The following is a 24,913-nucleotide window of genomic DNA, read 5'->3' on the forward strand; positions in this document are numbered from 1 at the left end:
ACCGGTAACGACATAGATAGGATGACATCAATAGCAGGGTGTGCGGTGTCAGTATCAACGAGTGATTCGGCTGCGTCGGAAACACAACAGCTTTGTAACCCAGTATCATTAACGAGTACCAAATCGAGAATCCGTGAATTGGAATTCACAACGTCATTTACCCGTGTACATAATCGTAAGACTCTTCATAGAATTTGAAATTTCTTTCGAATCTCCTGAAACGCTACTCCATATTTTTTTGGAAATCATGTTCAAAGTTTCCTTTAGCGACCCCGCTGGAAATGCCATGAAGCTATCTTCAAACTGGCATGAAATTCTGCAAAGTTCTTTTTTTTTTAATTATATCAAATGCTTTTGAAATTATTATCGGTTGAAGCTCTCCTGACAATTAAATGGTTGATTAAGCGATTGAATACATTTTAAGAGATGTTCAGCCGCATGTGGTCATTAAGGATACTGTGTTTTAGAATTAACCTTTAGTTCTCCTGATAATTGTCTTGAAATGCTTCTCAAAATTACCTGGAACTTCTTGGGCGAATTTCTTTAGAATTGTCCTCAAAATTCCTATAGAGAGTGAATTGATCACTATTTTCATAAAAAAAACTCATGTGACATCCTGATCCAAATTGTCCAGATAATTCATAGATGTGTCAAACTCCTGAAATGTTATCGTACTTAAAGATTTAAGTTTTTTGCTAATTTGAGATCTTGAAAATCGTGCCATATTTATAACACTAGTTTACAACATTTTTGAACTCGGTAAGGTGATGATCATTTCCAATGCAAAATCCTACGCTGAATTTAATGCCATGGTCAGAAAAAATTAAAGTAGAGCCATTTTTGAGATATACAAAATTTTTGATTTTTTGAATTTTGGACAAAAGTATGATTACTAAAATGTCAATATCTTTGGAACTAGTGCACCAATTTTAAATGTTTTTTTATGAAAATGAAGCTAAATAAATTTGCTATCGTTCACTAGAATATTACGTCTAAATTAAAAATTTAATTTTGAAGTCATTTAAAAATTTACAGCATTTTTTTTTTTATTTTTCCTGCGAATTGTCCATAAAAATCTTGTTTTAATCAACATTTTTAATGGGATAAAAAGATTAAAAAAATTAATTTATTCTTAAAGTCCATTTAAAACCGGAGAAAATGAGCCTTTAATGGATGAAATCGGTTGGAAATTGTCGAAGTTATGAGCATTTTTGTAAAACACTTAAAAATGTTGCTGAAATACAACAGCTTTAGAGTTCCTTTTCTAGGTGTCGTTGTAAGCATCCAAATCGCATGTAAAGTTTTCATGGGAGATTCTTTTCTCTACATATGAATTTGATTAAGGCATATCAGGATTTAAAACCGAGTTGATACAAAAGAAATTTATTTAGGTTTTATTAAAAATGATTAAGAATCGAATGACTTTGTCTTCGATGTTTTGAACTTGTTTCTCGAATCAGAAACCAACAATAGTCACCCATCATTGCTTCATCCCAAAACCCTTGGTAACGACGTTCCATCATCTTCATTTGTTGGTGAAAACGTTCGCCGTGCTAATCACTCTCGTCACCAAGATTTTCCGGGAAAAAAATCCATGTGAGAATGTAGGAAATGTATCTTCAAAGACATATTCACACCTGTGTTCAGTGAAATAAAAGGATTTGAAATTAATTATAGTCTAGTCTAGTCTAGTCTAGTCTACACATACACAGCCAGTACTTGAAAGAATCCTGGAAAATGATACATCTATCATTTTTCTTGTCATTATTAATGCTTGCTGCACATCAAGGATGTGAAACAAACAATAAAGCGGCCAGGCCTACTGTGTAGCGTTTAGTTAATTTTTGTGGAAGTGAATGTTTACCATGTCTACTTAATAAGTATAGACAGTGGTTAACATTTAATCCACAGGTAATCAAAGAGCGGGGACATACCGTACCAACCGCTCCGTATGCAGGATTTGAAAATAGGCTATATAAATCGTTGGGAGTGACAGAGCTAAGAAAGTTAATGTACACTCCTTGGTTGTCCGATCTCCTGGGATGGAACACAGGTATTATACCCCTTGTGTTCGAGCGTACAGTCCTCCCTCCGTACAAGCGTGGACGGCACCGCCAACCCACTGCCATCCCTCAATCGATCCAGCCGACCTCAGTCGAAGGACAACAGAGAGCGGTGTGCGGACGTAACCTATACGGAGGGAATGCTGTATTCGCCTAGGTTATAGCGCCCTTGCTCGCTACCATTTTCTTCTAGCGGTTGGGACCTGAGCACTAACTCTTGTCCTAGCCCTATATGGCATATGGTTATAGCGCCATTACTCGCTTTCTGAAAAGAGAAGAAGGGAAGGGAAGGAGAGGAAAAGGACTTGGGAAAAGGAAATGCGGAATTCCTTTCCTCATTAGTATTTGTATCGTCAACTTTTATGAAAACTATATAAATCATTCTTCCTTGGTCAGAGGTATTATTACGACATTTGAATAAGATTGTCTTATCATTTCCCTAATAAAAATAACCATAAAAGAGAGCTTAACGACGTGTTCGGGGTATCATCCAAACCTTATGTGGGATGGTTTACCTATCCGAGATACAGTTCGTTTATGGTATTTGTTTATTAGGGTTGTTATTCAAAATTTAATGTTATAATGATCAACATAGCTTTGGATTATCCAATATAAATCGGTAACACTGTCCTGCAACCGATGTAGGAAGCACCAAAGAATATATATAGACAAATCTCAAAAACACAGTTTTAACTGATAGTACTTTATAAACATCAAACTGTCCAATATTGGATCCTGCCAATTATAAGCACCAGAATAAATTGCAACGGACTCACCAAATTGATCCATGAACGATGTCCTGTTACAGTGATCTCCATACTCAAGGGTTGGTTGACTGGGCTCGAAAATAGGTTTTCCTATACTTAGTATCGGACAAGCGAACCAAAAATCCTGTATGGCCAATCAGTTGATTAGTCAGATGATGAAAGCACAACTGTGGCTGAATGGATTCAGGCTGCTAAACGGAGAATCTGACCCACTTGTAAGGAACACAAAGAGCCACAAAGAACAACCAATGGTGCTAGGTTCCGAGATGATCAGTGGTTTAAGAACTCTGGGGTGGCAAATAGTTGAAGGAACACTAATTACAACTTCACAAAAATCTAGAAAAAACGGAGCAGAAATTGACGGCTGAAAATTTTCTAAGTCCAAAAAAAAAAAAAAAAAAAAAAAAAAAAAAAAAAAAAAAAAAAAAAAAAAAAAGGATTTGAAATTAATTATATGTAACAAACACAATATTTTTGATTTATACCTATTTTCTCATAATTTTTGAGCAATTCATCGACGGCTTCCTCATAATCTGGGCTTCTGAAATTTCCTAAAAAGGTTGTGACAACACGCTGGAACGATTTCCACGCTTCTTCCTCATCTGATGTCAAAACTGTATTGAATGCGGAATCATTGAGCAGTTTTTTGATCTGTGGGCCAACAAATACACCTTCCTTTATCTTTGCGTCAGATAAATTTGGAAATACTGATTTCAAGTACTGGAATGCCGGCCCTTCTTTTTGCAACGCTTTGACGAAATTTTTGAATAGCCCATGTTTTATATGTAGTGGTGGAAGTATTATGCGTTCTTTTACCACAAGAGGATCATTTTTAACGTTGTCTTTACCAATTGTGAAATTATCCCGTTTTGGCCAATCTTTTCGGACGTAGTGTTCCTTACGAGCTCGACTGTCCCATTTACAAAAAAAAACACATATATTTTGTGTATCCCTGTTGCAATCCAGTCAACATGGCAACCACTTTAAGATCGGAACAAATTTTCCAATTGTGTTGATTGTAATTTATCAAATTGAGCAATAGAGCCATTGATTCATACGTTTCCTTCATATTAACGGCATGAGCTAATGGAATAGAAGGTTTCTCATTCCCTTGATGCAGTAAAACGGCTTTCAAGCTCAACTTGCTACTATCGATGAATAAACGCCATTCAGCTGGATCATATGGCTCACCAAACTCTTCAAACAAGCCGTTTACGTCATGGCAAAAACATGCCTTGTCCTTTGTAGAATAATATTTGTCAAATTTCTTGTGACGATTCCTGTGACAAGAAATTTTGACCTCCTTGCTCAGCATGTTGTGTTCTTTCAAGCGTGATGCCAGCAATTCGGATTTCTCCTTCGATAAGTCTAGATCTCGCACCAAATCATTAAATTCGGATTGTGTAAACAGTTTTGGGTTTCTTTCCAATTCCACCTCGAAGTCTTCCTCGCATTCCTCCTTGAATTCCTCCTCACTTTTTGTAACGGTCGATTCAACAGAGGGCGCTCGTTTCCGCTTTGGATAAACAGGATACGGGACCGAACTTGAATGTGGAACAGGTTTTGTCATAGAAGCCACTTGTGGATACTCAACTGTTTTGTGACGTCCTTGTTGCTTAACTTTTGTCAAGCAGAAATAACAATCCGTTGCATGACAAAACGGTCGACGCCATATGGTGGGCATGTCAAAGGACAAATAGCGACTGACAGATAACAAATAAGTGAGTTAGTAAGTAAGACATTAACACTTATCAAAAATAGATGAAGTAAGATAATGTCGATCAGGAAAGAACAAAGCACTACCATGCTGTACATAAATTGTTTATATGAAAGTTATTCAAAAAATCAATTTACCTTGCGCCTGACATCCACCTAGCCAAGCACGTTTTGCACGAACTACATAATACTTTTGGAATCCACGGTTCGTCAAAGTCTCCAGGATCAATTTTAAAATAAAGCCTGTATGCAGTTTGCAACGAAGCAGTGAAATTGACCGATTTTGTAAATATATAGTTGCCACACGCGTAACAAAACTTTTGAGGATCATTTTTACACTTGAATTCACGTTTTGTCGTATACATCGTTAAGCAATGTTAAAGAAAGAAAGCTGTCAAATTGAGTTGGTTGCGTTAAGTTCTCGTCGAGCGGTCTTACAAACACTAGCGTAAATGATATTGTTGAAAATATCCCATTTAATTTTTCGTGACAGCTGGTAGTGTTAGTGAAATGCACCGTATGCGTACACGACCGCAGAAAGGCTTACTGGAAGTGGTGCATGAACCTAGGAGCGGGACAACGGCCAATCTTGGAACATTCAATTTCCATGATTTTACAAAAAAATTCATAACTTCGACAATTTCCAACCGATTTCATCCATTAAAGGCTCATTTTCTCCAGTTTTTAATGGACTTTAAGAATAAATTATGGAATGATTTTTTGAATCTTTTTATCCTATTAAAAATGTTGATTAAAACAAGATTTTTATGGAAAATTCGCAGGAAAAATAAAAAAAAAATGCTGTAAATTTTTAAATGACTTCAAAATTAAATTTTTAATTAAGACATAATATTCTAGTCAACGATAGCAAATTTATTTAGCTTCATTTTCATAAAAAAAAAGATTTAAAATTGGTGCACTAGTTCCAAAGATATTGACATTTTAGTAATCGTACTTTTGTCCAAAATTAAAAAAATCAAAATTTTTGTATATCTCAAAAATGGCTCTACTTTAATTTTTTCTGACCACGGCATTGAATTCAGCGTAGGATTTTGCATTAGAAACGTTGGTCAACCACTAAAGTTCACACTTTTTATGTTGTTTTGTAAACTAGTGTAATTTAAGTTTTTTTTTAAGTCTCAATCTCACAAGAATGTAAAAAAAAAATGGCCTAGCCTAGCATTCAACCAAAACCGTCTACCAATCTATCACTTTATAACACTCGGTAATGACCCACTAGTGTTCGGCCTGATGTTTTACAAAATTACAAATTTCGAACTTAAAAAAATTATCTAAATTATGAAAAATAATTTGACATTATGTTGTGAAGCCTTGAGGCATCTATTGTTGAAATCAGCCATACCGGTGTTTCCTTTATATGAAACCGGGAAAATATTTTTGGGCCTCAGAAAAAAAAAACTTTTTCTTAAATCCTGTGGCTATTCTGACTAAAATTGTATTGCCTGTGATCTTGAAATAGTCAAAGACTCATCACAAATTTTCTTTCGAAAAAAAATCCAGATCCCAGCCAGGACTTTTTTACTTTGTTATCTTGGTAATTTTCCAAGCCGTAGGCGTCGGAAAATGTTCATGCTCTAAGCATTTAAAAAAAAAAAATAGTAGCTTGGTTTTTATAGGTAGTCAACACCCTGTAACATGTACAATATAGCTTTATAACATCTAATGATTTTGAAATTCCGAAAATCATTTTTTTATAGCAAGTGAGTCGAAGCTAGCCTGGCTAGAAATTCCAGAAAAGTGTAACAGTAAGAGATGTTGGAAAAAACCTCTACGAACGGGTGCATTCAATTCAATCCCAGCAATAGAGAATTTTCTAAATTTTGTGGCATGAAAAGTTTTCAAGTTTCTTAAATTATCAAAAGTATTCCAAATGCCAGACTCTAGGACATTGATATTTTTTAAGATCTCAGACTGGAATCCTGTTCTTTGAAAAACTAACATTTTCTTCGAATGTTTATTAACACAATCCGATTAATATAGGTACAATAATATAGTGTAAGGTTCCAATCAAAGTTCCGGTTTATCTCGGTTCTCGAGAACGAAACGCTCTAGTGATGAAACGTTTTCCTCCTTAGAATGGCATGAAGCCGACGCCTACACACTTAAATTTTTCTACCGAGCTCGGCTGTGCAATTCTCGGCAAAAAAAGTTTTACTGAGATCTCAGCAAACATTTCATTTGTTTGCTGAGATTCAGCTAAGCATTATCCGATACTCAGCAATCAAATGTCACTTTTGCTGAGATCTCAGTGAAACTTTTTTTGCCGAGAATTGCACAGCCGAGCTCGGTAGAAAAAACTAAGTGTGTACTTTCTTATAATATTTGAAACCAATAGTTTGTTGTACAAGACCCTGCAAAAAAGTGCCCCAATTTCCCCAGCTAATAACACGATTTCATCCATTATCAACCCTTCACGCGCAGCAAATCTACTACTCCTCACCATTGGCTTGCACAATTTCGGTCAGTAGTGTTATGAAGCGCTGCCGACGCGCTCTCTCCCACTCCGCACTCTCCATTTTTTTTTGTTCCCATCCATAACCAATCACGCCGACCCTAATTCCCGAGCGCCGCATTCGAAATCGAAATTAACACTCTCCTTTGGCAGGTACACAGCCGTTAAGTGTTTGGTAACATGCGCCCGATTCGATAAATCGACCATTTCTTTCAATTACATACTATGTGTCAACGTTGCGTAACATTGCGTTGTTGTCGGTCGAGCCGCTGATCGATGAGCTGCAGTAAACACCGGTTGCAATCCCAGCTAACTCCAACTTGCACTTTTTGCGTGCTCATCTTCACTTTCCTCGGCCTCGCCGGCAGCCGCGGTCACACAATAGGTGTACCTTCTTTCGATACTTTTCCTCTCACCATGCTTACTCGCGCTTTCATTCATTCATTCAATCAAAGATTCATCTCGCACTAACTCGTTTTTTCTTCACTTTGCATACACAGAGCAACCAGTAATTGTTGTGCTATTATTATCACCATCCGACGATTTCACGCACCGATCGAATAGCCGAATGACCGAATGCTGACCATTGACCAACAGCCCCACAGAAACCGTCGAAATTCGAGGCGTTTCGCGATTTCACATTGAGCTGCACCACCACCTTCGCTGTAATCAACGCGGTTGCCAGATTGATTGCTCCATAGAGCCTTCATACGTCTCTATCAAAACGAAATCCGGAGACGATTTATTGGTCCATTTTCCACGGATGATGATGACGGTTCAGGTAGCTCGTCATGCGAGACTAATTGCCGGAGCATATGTTTGGATCGGATGTGGTTGCGATGGCCGTTGACTATCGCGAGATGTAAACAAGCAATTTTCAAATGTTTTGTAGTTACTGTTCCTCCAGCAGCCAGCAAACCAGCAGCATCGCAATGATAGCTCGCCATATTTCAGCCTAATCCGTCAAGGTTGGCCGCCCGCAAGCCATCGAAATGAGGTGAGGGACGTGCGGTGGTACACATTCCGTAATTACGTGGTTTTTTTTGTGGATCCTGGGATATTGGCGTCGCTGCGGTAGCCCTACTTAACGATCAACGCTGGGGAGATGTGATTTGAGAGTGCGTTTTGTTTTTGTTTGTGAACCACGAGAAAGCTCTGCGCTGCATGTGCCGGTCGCGGTTGTGGTTGCAAAAAAATGAAAGTGATACAATGGATTGAAGTTCGGTTATTCTGAAAAGTCGTGGGCAGTCGTGTTTTAACCTCATTTGAAGTGATATACGGCAGCTAAAGTGGCACCGCTTCGATCGGACAATAGACGTAGTCAACGAAGTGGAGACGATTGAGAGACATCTGGTGGAGTCGCATGAATCACGAAAGGTATCAGACAGAAGCAGACCGCTGCTCGATCGGGGAAATAATCCATGGCCCATCTAGTATCAAGTAAAGCACAGCTTCTTCTTCTTCTTCTTCTTCTTCTTCTTCTTCTTCTTCTTCTTCTTCTTCGCATTTCAAGCTTATTGCATATCGCATATTAGCTTATTGCGTGCTCTCAACTTAATGCCTTGTTCAGACTGGAGAGTTATAACATGTTATAACGGTTGTCAAATAATTGTAACACAGAAACCACCATCAAGATAGCGCTATAACATGTTATAACTCTGTAGTCTGAACGTACTATAATGTTCTAGATGCACTTCCACAGTTATTAATTGAGAGCTTTCGATGCCTGTACCATTTTTACATTGGTATAATTGTGTAGCAAGTCCTATCATACTTCTATGCCCAGGGAAGTCGAGAAATTTTCCAACCCGAAAATTTCCTAGACCGGACCGGGAATTGGACCCAGCCATCTCCAGCATGGTCTTGTTGTGTAGCTGCGCCTTTACCGACTGAGTTAAGGGAGACCCCAAGCACAGCCTTTAAACGAATTCACATATAAAAGCTAAATTACAATAATACGTGGAGAATAATGATATGCGGAGGTTCAACGAAACCAAATTTGATGATCTTCGAATCTGTCAAACCAAATATCGATTATTTTCTAAGTAAATTAATTTGCTAATGCTTACTTAACTAGGATCAGGCTGACATCTTTTTATACAAATAAAGTTTGTAAACTTAATAACTCAGTTTATGATGGTCGTCTATAAACGGTACCTGAAAAGACAGAAAAAAAAGTACTTGTATTAGAAACCGTTGAATACCGTTATTGATTATTTCAATCATCGATAAAGCATACAGGACTGGTAGTGGCCACGGCTACTTCAAGATTTTTTTTTATAAACTCACAAACCTGTCATGTGAATGTTTCATACTTCTTGAAAATAAAACAAATGGTTTAAGGTGAAAGGGAACGTCATTAATTTTCAAAAATTCAAAAGCAGTTTTTTCGTGAACACCGAAACACAGTGAAAACATTTTCACTGACAGAATTTAGGGTTAACCGAAAAAAAAATGCTTTTGAATTTCCAAAAATTAATGACTCTCCTTTCCCCTTAAGGATCCCATACATTTGATCTCGAAAAGTTGATATTAGAAGCAGATCGCGAATTGGTGATAAGAACAGGTAATTTTCATCTGTAACACCTCAAACATAGACAAATTTTCAGGGTGTCCATTCAAATTCAATTTTTCTTCCTGTTTTTTCCCGGTTATTTAATAATAAGTCAAATCCCAAATCCCTGCAAAAATAATAACCGATAATCATAATGCAGATAATATGAGCAGAATTGTCTACTTTGTGGAAAAGAAATGAGATGCGATTTACATCAACATATTGATGATCTAGATCTCCAAAATATCATGGAATTATGAATTTGTATAAAACCAAAAAGTCTCACTGCAAAACATGAGCTTAAATATTGTTTTGGTATGTCGGAAAGAGCATATATCAATACAAGAGACCTGAGCAGGAGAAACGCAGTATTACTCAAATCTTGCTGGAGTTTAGGTCTTGAAGTTCCGTAAGCCAAACAATATTTTGTGAAATACAAAGATATATTACCAAATCATTCTCCAAATTTTCCTGGAGATATTTTACAGGTTAATCGAAATCTTGTTCCACTCTGAATTTTTAAGGATTTTGTACTTCGCTGAGACTCATAACAAAATTTAAAATGATTAATTGTGTTTAAAACTAACATTGTTGGACTATCCAAATCATCCTGAATATCTTATTTTGAAGTTCTGCATACTCAACAAGGTATACGATGATTCGACTTAATGATAGAATGAGTAAACCTTCGTGAAGCCCCATACAATAATTGATATGTTTTATTAGGTTTTTAGGCTGGGGTACGAGTAACCTTAGGGAAGATCGGGTAACCAACCCCGGTGGAAACTTTGGTCGTATGCTGACAGGGAAGGGGGAGCTGCATCCTTTTCGGAGGATGTGGCTTACAAAACCCGAGCGTCTGTTCTCCATGTTAGGGGCGGCTCGAACAGCGTCTAGCTGGCATCCAGCGGCTGAATACGAAATTCTTCTCCCCGAAAGCTATACCCAAGATGGCAGTCCCATCACGGCGGATAGGAGACCTTAGGCCAACCACCTACTTTCTCCGAAACCTTCAAATTGTTACAGAAACCTATAGTGAAAGATTACGAACTGATTTTATGGCAACGACTTTTAGCGCTAAACAACGGACAAGAATTGGAACATGGAATGTACTGACGCTAGCCCAACAGGGTAAACTGACACAACTCGTGAGGTGAGGCCCGCCGTATGAAGCTAGAAATCCTGGGACTTAGTGAAGTCCGCTGACCGAACTTTGGAGAACACAAGCTGGATCCAACTGTATGCGACAACTGGCGAGGCATTGTTCTCAAAGTTCTGTGTAAAGTTATCCTCAATCGGATACAGGAGAAGATCAACGCGGAGTCCCTGATAAGATCGTCTACCTCATCGAAGCGCAGTACGAGGCTTTCTCATGCAGAGTGTTGCACAACGGAGCTTTGTCTGACCCGATTCGGGTAATCGCGGGTGTCACCGCTACTGTTCCTCATCGTAATCGACGAGATCATGGTTGGAGCCGTTGACCGTGTACCGAACCGTGGGTTGCTGTGGCAGCCTATTACTATGGAGCATCTCAACGACATCGATTTGGCTGATGATGTTGCGTTATTAGCACAACGGCGCTCTGACATACAGAGTAAGCTCGACGACCTTGTGGAACACTCGTCTGAAGCAGGTCTAACCATCAACGTCAACAAGACCAAATCGTTTGATGTCAACACGGAAAACCGTTCCAATGTCACGGTAGCTGGGCAGGCAGTGGAAAAAGTCAAAAGCCTCCAATATCTTGGCAGCCAGATAGCGTCGGACGGCGGCACCAAGAGCGACATAGGTGCACGGATTAAGAAGGCGAGGGCTGCTTTTGCCAGTTTTCGAAATGAATGGAGAGCGAATCAGATCAGTCGACGCACCAAAATCCGAATTTTTAACTCAAACGTGAAGTCTATGTTGTTATACGCCAGTGAAACATGGTGTGGATCAGCGGAGAACACTCAGAAGCTGAAGGTGTTTATCAACCGATGCCTGCGGTACATAATTCGTGCCTTTGTGCCATCAGAAGCCGATAGAGACAGAAATTCGTGAACGGAAGTGGAGGTGGGTTGGCCACACACTACGACGGAGCGGAAACGAAATCTGCAAGCAAGCACTGGACTGGAATCGAGCAGGACATCCCAGCAGAGGCAGTGAAATTAAGAACGTTGACCGAAATTTGACTTGGACACAGGTCAAGGCCAAAGCTTGTAATCGCCCAGGATGGAAATCTTTCACAAAGGCCCTTTGCACCCCTGGAGGTGCGCAGGATAGTTAAGTAAGTAAAAAATCTTCCCAAATCACCATCATTCCATTTTTGTTGCCAGTTGTTGAGGACTTGCTGACGGGAAATTGAGAAAAATTCCGCAAAGGCGATTTGCCGATCAAAAATATCGCCTTCCATAGCACCTACTTTAGCCAACGAGCCCGCTTAGGAGTGCTTCATCGGCCTCATTGAACGAATAGTCTCCAACGAGCTAATATCCGTAAAAATGGAATGGTAGCGATCACTGATGTCAAAAATAGTGATTTTAGTGACCATATTGAATAAATGAGTGACCAAATAGTGACTAATACTAGTTAAAATAGTGACTAAAAAGTGACCTAAGAGAAGAAAAGTAGTCGTTTTGATAGCACACAAAAGAACATAATACTTCAAGATATTTGAAGAATCTGGAGTCAAATTCCATGCACAGTTTTAAAGGCTCGCGGAATTTTATTATTATTTTTAAGGATCTCATTCCAAGGGAGTTAATGGAGAAAAAAATCATTCAGAAAAGCATCAAATGCTATCTGCTTTCAAGGTAGTTCTGAGGAATTTTAGATTTCATGTGAAGTCTGATAGTTTTGAGTAGAATCTGAAGAAACCCTGAATTGAATTAAAAGTAAATTTTAATGAAAACTCTTTGGAATTTCTGAGGAGCACAACTCCTGTGAACTTCAGAGGAAAATTCCAAGGGTATTCTGAGGAAAATTTCATACATTTTGGGGGAGAAAACGAATCCGGAGCATAAGTCCTTGGAATTTGTATTAAAATACTAAAAAGAGGATTACAATGAAATCTGAGAATAACTCCAGGACATGTTCCAAGGAATTCAGAAAATAAATTCAGGAGAGTGCCAAACAAATTATGAGAAGAAATCTAAGAAATTTGTGAGGAGAAATGCCAATGAATTCTTGGGAGACTTTCAATGTGAGTAGAATGCCAAGGTAAGATTCAAAAGAAAATCGGAAATGAATTAATATTCGAAGAATCTTTTCAAAAGGGTTCATATTGTGGAGAATTTCAAGGTAATTCCGAGGAAAACTAAAAAAAAGAATAATTCGGAGGATAGCTTCATCGAAATTTTGAGGAATATTTCAATGGAAATATCAATTGAATGGACTATTCTGAGGTCTTCAGAACTGCCTTGAAGCTCTTTTGTAGTTTGAGAAACTAGCCTGATTCTCACAATACTTCTCATCAAATTCTCAAACTTCCCTGAACTTTATAGGAATTCCTAAAGTTTCCTAAATTTTTCTAATGATCGTTGATCGCTTCTAAAGGTTTAACAATTCGCTGAAGTTCTCTAAACTTCTTTAAAATTTATGTGACTTCTCTAATGTTAACGGAACTGCTCTTAGGTTCTGTATTGTTTTCTGAAATTCTCAAAACTTCGCTAAAGTTGTTGCAGGTTCTAAAACTGTTTAAGCTTCAGTGAACTTCTGAATCTATGCGAAGACCTAAATTAACTTTTTAACGTCTCTGCAGTCATCTGAAAATCTGGGAACTGCTTTAAATTTCCCACTAATTTTCTGGAACTAATGGAACTGACCTCCCCCTGAGATTCTTCCAATTTTTGGGTGCTCCCGAATTTTGCTAATGTTAATTAAAAAGTTTGCGGATCTCCTCTTAAGCTCCATATAGGTTTCCATAGAAGTTCTCGAAATGTTTCTGAAGACAACTGTCCTTCTGTAAAGTTTTCGAAGTTTTTCTAAATTTGTGGAACTTTTGTGCTCCCGCAATTTTTATGGAATAAGAACGGAATAATTAATATAGTTCTATGATTTCCACTGGATTTCTCAAGATTTTTCTGAAGTTCATGGAACAGCCCTTAATTTATCGACACTAATTTAAAACTTCTTAAATAGTCTAGACCAGTGCTGAGATTTGTCATTGTCATTGACAGACTTTCGCGCGATATTGACAAAATTGTTCGTCACACAGTCACTGACAGACTTGATCCTCAAAAAAACCTTCGTCAAAATCTCATTCATTTTTTCGTCAATGACAAAGATTCACCTGGTAACAAAAAGTGTAATTTAGTACATTCTGTGTCACATTATTGTTATCCAAGTAGCTCAGGACGTAGATACTTGTTCATTAAAATTGATCCATGTAATTGTTTTGCTCAAGTTATTTAATTTCGTTACAAATTTAGCTAATAAACAAATCTGCACATGTTCGTCACTGACACTATTGTCATTGACAATTGACATGGTTTGCCTTGACTATGACTGTTAGCTCAAATGAGTGACCAAAGTAGAATTGTCAATATCACCGTGTACTGTCGAGATTTTGCAGCACTGGTCTAGACTGCCCTGGTGTTATTAAAACTGCCTAAACGATTACTGAATTTCCTTAAAGTTCTCTAGTCTGTCCTGAATTTATCAGAATTTTTTAAGAACTCGCAACTTTACTGAAATTAATTGATTTGCCTTGAAGTTTCGAAAATTTTCGTTAAGTATTATAGGGGAAACGCTCCTATAGTTGCGATACGTTAGTAACGTTAGGCTCCTATAGTTGTGTACGGAGTCTCCATACACAACTATAGGAACCTAACGCTTCTAACGTACCGCAACTATAGGAGCGTTTACCCTAACCATTATAAACGCTCACTCATTTTCCCTGAGTTTATCTATGCTTATCTGAAGTTCTCTAAATGTTTTTAATAATCCAGCAAATTTTCTGATATCTATTCATAATTCCCTGACGCTTCTGACGTTTTTGGATTAATCATAGACTTCTTAGAATACCCCATAATTCAACGGAATTCCTTGTAAGTCGCTGCAAATGTTCTTAAGGGGGGAAGTACAATTAGAAACAAAAATTTTTGTTGGCTTAATTTACTCTATATGTATCTGGGAATGAGCCTTTAAAAGCATAAAGCCGTCCGGAACTTATTCAAAAAGTTATACGCAATTCAGTGAGTGCATGTCAAATGGCTGAACATGTCAAAGTTGAACTTTAAATGCTTCTACTGAAAAGTAGTGTTTTCAAAATCGCCGTGCAATGTACAGGTCAGAGTTTTCATTCAAATCGATTCCGGTTTTCTGTTTTATATTTGTTTGTTATAACATGTTTTTTTTTATAAACAAAGTCGAAAAAAATAGGGTTTTTTAAATTTTTTTTTCAACTTCAAATTTTTTTGTGAAAAAAACATTATTTTTACATACGAATTAATTCATGTTGTGCGCTGTACCTTCAAATTTAATGCCCTGTTTTTTTTTGTTTCAGACGTGATCATGGACGTAGGGACTGCACGGCGCGAAGTGCTGCTTTAAAAAATTGACTTCACATTATTTATAATAATTGGGCTAAATTGCAAAATTTAAAAAAAATGTCACTGATAATTAATCTTCATTAAATCCTTAATAACATACATAAAGAATCGCTAACATTCATTTATTTCCCTACTCGCAATCCACTCTCAAAGATAGGCCTCATTTTAGGCCTTCTAATTGTACTTCCCCCCTTAAGTTAATGAGATTATTCGGAAGCTATCGAAGGACTCGGAACGTCGTTGAATATCATGAAACTATCTAAATTCTAAGTTCTCTGGAATTTCTTGAAGATATTTATCGCTGCTTGCTAAAAGTTCTTACATTTTTTTTAATGAATGGAACTTCGTTGATATTTTCTAATCAACTTAGCTAAATTTTGGCATTTTTAAAGTTCTTGAAATCTCCATGATATAATACGCTTAATATACTCTCACGTTTTCTGGATGTTCATATAATTTATATCACGTTCCAGAAATTCTATCGGAGCTTTGCTTCCGGGACTTATTTAAGGTTTCTACAATTTTCTTGAAATTATTTGATTATATTATATTATTAAATTATATTGATTCTCTGATCTGTCTTGATGTTCTCGAAGCTTCCCTAAAGCCATTGAAGATAAATTTCCCTGAAATTCTTTGAACTTCACAGAAGGTTCCTGAAATATATCTGAAGTTTTCATAATTTCTTTGATGGGCTTTGTACTTCGCTGAAATTCTCGGAGCATCTTAAGGGTTCTCAATTTTTGTAAATTTACGATTATAGATATTTAAACTGCTCGAAAAAGTCTGAACTGAAGTCATGGGAATTGCTCTTAGGATCTGAAATTCTTCAAAGACCTAGCTTTTCTGAGGTGCTTAGAACTTCTTAAAAATTTGCACAATACCCCTGAAGGTTTATATATTTCTCAAGTTCGCTTAGTGCTTAGTCTCTCAATTTCTTGGGAAGTACCAATTTTCTTTCCGATTTATTGAGGGTCCGTAAGTTCGACATCGTAGCGCTGCAGGAGGTTTGCTGGAAGGGATCGTTGGTACATACGTATAGGGATGGTTATACCGTCTACCAGAGCTGCGGCAATACACAAGAGCTGCAAAGCTGTACGCATCGTGATGGGGTGGTGGTGGCCAATCGATAACAGAATGTGCAAGTTTAGGAACAAAGGCCGTTTCTTCAATGTCAGCATAATCAACGTGCACAGCCCTCACTTAGCAAGTGACGATGACGATAAAGACGGTTTTTTTGCGCAGCGGGAATGGGAATACGACAGCTGCCCAAGCCATGACGTCAAATTCGTCATCGGAGACCTAACGCTCAGGTCGGCCAGGATGAGGAATTCAGACCGGTTATAGGAAAGTTCAGCGCTCACCAACTAACGAACGCCAACGGCCTTAGTCTCATCGATTTCACTGCCTCTAAGAACATGACCATACGTAGTACAGCCTAGCATAGCCTCCCATATCGGTACACCTGAAAATCACCGCAGCAAACAGAATCGCACTTCTCGGACATTATCTACGTCAGGACCTATCGCGGCGCAAATATCGATTCGGACCAATACCTTTTAATGGTCAAGGTGTGCCAAAAACTTTCCGTTGCCAACAACATTCGGTACCGACGCCCGCCACGGTACAATTTGGTGCAACTGAAGCTACCCGAAGTCGCAACTGAGTACGTGCAATGCCTCGACGCAGCGTTGCCGGATGAGGAAGAGCTCACCGAAGCCCCTCTTGAGGACTGCTGGAGCAACGTGAAACCAGCCATTAACAGCGCTGCTGAAGGCGCCGTTTGGTTCGTGGAGCGGAATCGACGGAACAATTGATTCGACGAGGAGTGTCAGACGGTTTTGGACGAGAAGAACGCAGTGCGGGCGGCGATGCTGCTGCAAGGAACCCGTCATAATGTGGAGCGATATAAACAGAAGTGAAGACAGCAAACCCATCTTTTCCGGGATAAGAAGCGCTGCCTGGAAAAGCTGGAGTGCGAAGAAATGGAGCAGCTGTATCGTTCTCAAGAAACACACAAGTTCTACAAGAAACTCAACGCATCCCGCCAAGGCTTTGTGCCGCGAGCCGAAATGTGTCGGGATAAGGAAAGCGGTATCTTGGCGGACGAACGTGAGGTGATTGAAAGGTGGAAGCAGCACTACGATGAACGGCGCAGAGGTGGAGGACCAAGGCGGCAGGAGGAATGGCTTCGTCAGTACAGCGGATGAGGGGGACATGCCAGATCCCACGATAGGTGAAGTTAAGGACGCTATCCGACAGCTTAAGAACAACAAAGCAGCTGGGAAAGATGGTATCGGAGCGGAACTTATCAAAATGAGCGCGGATAAGTTGGCCACTTGTCTGCACCTGCACCGACTGATAGTCAGGATCTGGGATACAGAACAGCTACAGGAGGAGTGGAAAGAGGGAGTAATATGCTCCGTATATAAAAAAGGCGACAAACTAGAATGTGAGAACTATCGAGCGATCACTATTCTTATGATACTATTAACCGTGAAGAGCTATGGAAGATTATGGACGAGAACGGTTTTCCCGGGATGCTGATCATGGCTACGATGGCTTGAAGATATCGGGTGCATTATTGGACTCGTTTGAGACTCGCAAAGACTTCGACTTCAAGGCGATGGTCTTTCCTGTCTCCTGTTCAACATTGCGCTAGAAGGTGTTATGAAACGTGCGGGCTTTAACATGCGGGGCACGATCTTCAATAAGTCCAGCCAGTTCATCTGCTTCGCTGACGACGTGGACATTGTCGAAAGAACGTTTCAGACCGTGGCAGAGCAGTACACCAGGCTGAAACGTGAAGCAGAGAAGGTTGGATTAAAGGTGAATACGTCGAAGACAAAGTATCTGTTAGCTGGAGGAACCGAGCGGGATAGGGCTCGCAGAGGCAGAAGCGTGACAATCGACGGAGATGAGTTCGAGGTGGTGGATGAATTTGTGTACCTCGGATCATTGGTGATGTCGGATAACAACTGCAGCAGAAAAATTCGTCGGCGTATTATTGCCGGAAGTCGTGCTTACTACGGACTCCACAAGACCCTGAGGTCGGGTAAACTTCACCTCCGTGCTAAATGTACCATGTACAAGACGCTGATAAGACCGGTAGTTCTCTACGGGCACGAGACGTGGACGATGCTCGAGGAGGACCTGCAAGCACTGGGTGTTTTCGAACGACGAGTGCGCTTAGGACCATCTTTGGCGGGGTATGTGAGAACGGTGTGTGGAGGCGAAGGATGAACCACTAGCTGGCGCAACTCTATGGCGAACCCTGTATCCAGAAAGTTGCGAAAGCTGGACGGGTACGATGGGTGGAACACGTTTTAAGGATGCCGGACAACAATCCCGCAAAAATGGTGTTTGCCTCGAATCCGGCCAGTACAAGACGAAGAAGAGCACAACGAGCAAGTGGAGCAGGATATTGGAAGAGTGGAATGGTCAAGAAATTGGAGACAAGCAGCCACGGACCGAGTGAATTGGCGTAACATTGTGATGCAGGTGCAAGTAAGTAAGTTTGCTTAACACCTGTGATGTGCTCTGAACATTTAGGAACTTCATAAAATTTCCTGAAAATTTTCGGATCTTAAAATAACCGTTTTGAGGATCTCAAAGCTTCCAGTAAGTTCCCCATATTTTCAGTGTGTTAACTTCCCTTATGTTCCCACAGTTTGTTTATGGACCTTCACTGAAATTCTCAGCATTTCCTTTCATTCTTCAGAACTTTTTCAAAGTTCCTACAATTGTTGTGAAGTTAATGGGACTACAATGAAGATCTCTAATCTGTCGTAAAGTTAATTACGAACCTGAAATTAATCATTTCATGATTTCCTTAATTCAGGCACTTTGAAAATTTTCAATATCATGAACTTGTACACGAAAATTCAAGCAATTGAATATTTTTAGCTCTTGGACTTACTTAAATCAAGTACGTTTTTTAATTTATTAAAGTGAGAAATTAAGTAAGTCTTAAACTACAACATTCAATGGATTTGATTATAAAGTTGTTTCTTTAAAACTGATTGCCATGTATTAAAAGCGTTTGGATTAATTACTGTTGTTTTTGATCTTCCAGAAAAAGCATATTTTGAACGCATTTTAAACATAGCTTTCTTATTATAAGCCTGGAACTTATCCGTTAAAGTTCTGGAAAAAGATCCTGTAGATATAGTAAGACGATTAAACGTCACAAAGCAAAGAATGATCAATCTTGAAATAAATTCACGCTAACAAAGTCGAAAATAATGACTGATTACAAAAAAAAAGTGACTTCAGTGACGTGACCTTAAAAAAGGAAACTTTTTAGTGACTGACTTGAAAAAAGTGACTTGCTACCAGCCCTGTAATTATTGTTTTAGAGAATGATTTTGTGAGCAACACAGTATTCTGCAGTATGACATAATAGCCACACAATGAAAAATTTATTTTAATATCACATCCAAGTGCACTTCAATGTTTGGATTATGTGTATTAATGTTTAAATGTTTGAATCCGTCCGGAAAATTTCATTTTCATTTTCATTTTGCAGCGTTTGGTGGGGCAATGGGAGCGCAAGTCAATCCAAAGTCGAGGATAAAGGACGGGTAATGGCTGAATAGTCTATGTCTATGCGGACCACTTGAACGCCATGGGAAAAGGAAGGGATTGAAGAGGCTGGTTATTGGTGGGTTTTGAGGAAATGGCACATAGTACTAGATTTGTGTTGGAAAATGTAAAGAAACCGAAAATCCATCTCCCACTGATTCATCCTTTCATATATATACCAAATTGATATTTTAAAGCAATAATCAAAATAAACAAACAATACATAAAAAGGCTAGTTGCCAGTTGCTTTAAAGGCTAGTTACCTCCCTAAGCGGACCCTCCGCATCCTAACTCTTCTGTTAATCCACTTAATGCTACTAGGCTGTCTAAATTTTCTTATTTAAGTTCGTTTGATGACTATGATATCTCTAGTCCAATTTAATAAATAATTGAAATCTCTAATCTACCTACCATACTTTATTAAGTACCTGTACTTGTGAATGGAATCTAAAATTTAACGTGTTTTAAGTTGTTTTTGACTTTGACCTATATTTAATATATATTAGTTCGTCCCAGGTGACACCTTCAAGTGACTAAAATGCTTCACTTTGAAGTTAGTTTCCTAGCTGATTTTTAAATTACATAGGGCATATGCTTCAACTACGCTCACACGTTTCCACTATGTCGCACCACAAAAATACGTATGGTTATGTCACAATAGAAGTACGCCACAGTGGAAATCCCGAGCCATAGTTCAAACACTTATCCCAAATCAAAATGAAGGACATATAAGATTAGTTGCAATACCATGTACAAAAATGGTGTTTAACATTGTTCCCTGAGTAATACCTCAATGAAAACAACAACGAAAGCTTGTCACGCAAGTAGAAGGAGCACTGTTGGGCACTTTCTGAAATATTTCAATAGTATAATTCCCTTGCAAACCCAAATAAATCTATCTGCGTAAAAATAAATAAAATAAGAGTGATTTGCGGCAAAACCCGCCAGTATCACACCCAACGTCAGTGCCTATACGTAAGCGTACTACAACGCGGCTTTCAAATAAAGGAGTAACAAGTGTGATACTATCACTTCAGGCTAGAACTTTGGTTCTCTTATGCAATGGTTCATCAGAGAGGAGAAGCTCAGTAATCTTCATCGCATGCTCATGACGCTATTCTGTCACGGCATGAGCCAACGATGCCGGACCTAAACCAACCGTCTCCAACGCTCCACTATGAAGCATAAGATTAGGCCCGCCCACCAACGTCCAGGTTAAAAAACTAGCCAAAGGGAGGGATGTTTGAATCCGTCCGGAAAAATTTGGATCAATACATGGTTCCGGACTTAAGTATTCCAGCTTCCGCTGGGGTCACTTCTGGGTCGGCAGTCGGCTTTACTGTTCTGTAATAATTATACACAAGGTGAACATAATATTTTCTCACTCAAATGATGTAGTTGGACGAATGGTGGCTATGACGATGGTCCATGAGCACATTGAGCATCCCGAAAAAGTTTCGGTGCCCCCGGGGAAGTGGCCAATTTTTAACAAGAACCAAAGCCTGTCGTGCGACATATCAAAATGCATGATTTTACAAAACTTGACCGGTGAAAACCTTATTGACTTATCAGAAGGCTAATCAGGACCTAATTTGGAACCGTTTGAACACTGAGGAGCCAACATTTTAAATTTTATGGACATGCATTCAATATTCCAGAAATGTGACACGATAAGATTTTAAGCTTTTAAATACATTATCAAAAATATTCAAAATGACAGACTCTGGGAGATTGTTAATTTGTTAAGGTTTCGGACTTTATTTGGACTGTGGAAGTGTGGAGCCTGCATCAAGGGCAATTTAGTGACGACCAATATTACCTACTCCTCATCTGTACATCCTTACTATTATTAACTTCAACTGATTCGAATTTTACACAGAAATATGTGACATCCTGCATGCTGATTCTAAAGGGTATCCCACATAAAATTGTATCACGAAAAAAACCCTGTAGAAAATTAACTAATTGACCGATCCTTTTCAAACTTTCAGACAATAAAATATAACCCATTAGTATGCTTTTGGCATATTTATTTCATTCAATTTTAAAACCATAACCGTACGCTCGCACCTTACGCTTAATTCTGGGTGCAGCTTCTTCTGTACGGAAACCCACTTTTTTTTCATTTCTTCCTCAGATTTGACCTACTTGGGATGCTTTCGTAGTGCCTGCTTCATAATAGCCCAGTATTTTTCGATAAGCCTTAGTTCCGGTGCGTTGGGGGGGGGGAGGTTCATGTCCTTGGGTAGGAAAGTGGCCCGTTGGCTTTGTACCACTCCAGGACAACATTTGAATAGTGGCACAAAGCTAGATCCGACCAGAAGATTGTAGGGCCTTCGTGTTGCTTCAACAGAGGAAGCAGGCGCTTCTGTAGACACTCTTTGAGGTGCACTCCGTTTGCCACATGTGCACATCGCTTGCCAAATCATGTATTTCTTGGCTAACTTTGAAAGTTTCTGCTTCCTTACTTCCTCCGGAATATCAAACTTGTGCTGGCGGTGAAGAACAGTAGCCCCGGAAGCTGCCGGAAGTCCGCCATGACGTAAGTCTCAGCATCCATGATGAGACAATGAGGCTTCGTCAGCATCTGGGTGTACAGTTTCAGGGCCCGTGACTTTCCCACCGTATTTTGCCGTTCGTCACGATTTTGAGACTTCTGCACTTTGTACGTATGCAGTCCCTCCCGGTCCTTGGCTTTCTGAACGAAAGACTTGGATAGATTCAACTTTTTGGCCACATCCCTGACCGAAGCATTGGGATTCCGCTTAAACGCTTTCACAACACGCTTGTGATCCTGATCACTAATAGAACATCCATTCTGACTGCATTTCTCCTTCCGTTCGATGCTCAGAGTTTCGTAATAATGTTTAATCACACGACTCACCGTTGACTGCACGATTCCGAGCTATTTTCCGATGTTCCGATGAGATAGTTGAGGATTTTCCAGGTTCTTGCGCAATTCGCGACGTTGCTTTTCGGGTGACGCCATTTTTTCCATCTTTCGAAAACTGACAGCGATAAAAATACAGTGTAAACAACACACTCAAAACTACTTCCACCCAAATTTTCAAGAGAAAATACCCAATCGGCGATTTTCTTCAGCGTTTTTTCCGTGATGCAATTTGATGTGGAACACCCTTTCTTGATGTTGAGTATCTTGAAGTGCGTTCAAGAAATTTACTAAAAGTCTACCGAAGTGAACCTTAACCACCCCCACAGTCATTGATCGGAAGTGTCACTCGATCTCTTTCCGTGCACTACGCCAACCAGCTGCGACGACATCGCCATGTCAGCTCTTCTTCCGATCCCCCCCTCCATATCCGCGGTCATTTACATCGCATTTATCGTATCGCACACGCGATTTCTATCTTTCCCGCCCGTTTCGCTGTTTACGCATTTGTTGACTGTTTGTCGAGCCGCACTTTTTCGTGTTTGTTTATAACACACTTGAATAATTTTATTGACCCCCGCTCCTCATTCTACCACAAACACTCACCTTTGCCGCCTATCAACAGGTAATTACCCCCTCGGAAAACAATCATCTATAGCTTTATGAACTCCGGTATAAATAGCCTCACCTTTCAATACCCGCTCAATAGGGAAACGAGGATGGTGTTCCCCCAAGAGTGCGACAGCAGCGGTGTTTTTTTTGTTCGTTCATATGAAACGGTTTGATGGGTCTCGTAGGGCCGGCGTTGCCCTCCCACCGCTAGTAATGCGGTGTCGAAAACCTGAAGCAATGGCGCTTCATCAACCTGTTGAACTGTTGATTGCTTTCGCGAAGGGGTGAATCAGCATGGAACGACTGCCGTTGGATAAATGCTTTTAAAAAGATTGAAGGCCACTTATCCAAACGGGGAGCAACTTCGCACAGTTACTCAACAAATGCTGATTTATTTCAATCGAAAACGTGAGAATATCTATAATTCTAAGTTCCTGTCCTGGTTTCTATTACGATTTCTGGAATTCCACGAATTCGAACAACCGTACAGAAAATTATCAAGCGTCTCCATGTTTTTCTTAGACTGGTAAGAACGTTGGAGCGATTTCAGATAGTGCTAGACTTTGGCAGAAATACAAATCCCTACTGTAGTGAATGCTCTCGCATTTACGAACAGTTCAGGATAATGAAGATAATTTTTCTGAGCGAAAATTTCCATGACTAACGAAGATTCCATAGGACCTAGAATCCATTAAAAAAATAATTGAAACCACATAACAGATTTTGTTCTGCCAGTCATCACATTGCAATCTAGTAAGGGTACTGTACTCTGTGCTGAATGTTTTACAAAGCATCTGGTTTGTAAAAGAGTCAGTAAACATTTATTAAGAATTATCAGCTCAAATTGAACGTTGCAAATTCAGCCCAGCAATTGTCCACTTGACCAACCCACCACACATTCGACTCGACAGCAGCCCACTTTGACTCGGGTGCAGTGTGTGTGCTGCTCGAATTTCGACGAATGCAAATTGGCGGACGACGAGGCAAGTCCTTGACGCGAGATCTCCTCAAAAAATGCGGCCACGGCATGATGGCGACGGCGGCTGCTGCAGCGATCCAAGCGAGGGAATAAGTGGGCTCCACTCCGTCCGCCGCCACATCCGGACGTCAGTCGTCGTCGTCGTCGTCGTCATCTCGCGCAAGCGTGGGTACCCTCGTTGCAGCTGGGTACATGCAATCACGAAAAACAAGTGCCCGGTTGTGGTCGGATCTAAACAGCACAAATTCCATTAGACCCACGCCAGCCAACCGCCGCCAACCGTCTCTAAATGCAAAGAGATCTTGTCTATATTTCGTTTCTAACACCACGCCGTACGGCTATTACCGAGTGTAGCTCTGGCGGGGTTGTTGCCTGTTCGTTCGCACTCTCGATTTCAGCTGATGATGACTGGTTGGCGGCTACTGTTATTACACTACTCGCTCGGAGGAATGGGAAAAATGTTGGTATTTTCCTTTATTCACGTTATGCGTCCCGTTTGCCCCGTTTGCTATTTCTGTTACTCAGCTGCAGTAGGCAGGCAGCTGAGGCTGTGGGAGCGATCATCTGTAGGAAATTTTCTCCTCACTCCGGTGGTTCTGGACCCTTTTCCAGGAAAATGACCAGCAGCGGTGTTGCTTCAGTTCACTTCCACGGAAGGAGAATTTCCATTCGCCGTGATTCATTTGAAATAAATGATTGATCGTGAAAGATCAAGTAGCTACCGCACCGCGGAAAGTTATAAAT

The 24,913-nt window shown here is 39.7% G+C and overlaps 1 protein-coding gene across 7 annotated transcripts in view; it reads right to left on the bottom strand.

Annotated features, from left to right (window-relative positions):
• Positions 1–24,913, bottom strand: part of Mical (Molecule interacting with CasL) — a 203,680-nt gene that overhangs the window by 112,447 nt on the left and 66,320 nt on the right. The window lies entirely within an intron of this gene.

The sequence above is a fragment of the Ochlerotatus camptorhynchus genome, unplaced genomic scaffold, assembly GCF_037179485.1.
Source record: "Ochlerotatus camptorhynchus isolate MF236.1 unplaced genomic scaffold, CSIRO-AGI_Acam_v1.1 ptg000248l, whole genome shotgun sequence".
In the NCBI taxonomy this organism is placed as follows: Eukaryota; Metazoa; Arthropoda; class Insecta; order Diptera; family Culicidae; genus Ochlerotatus; species Ochlerotatus camptorhynchus.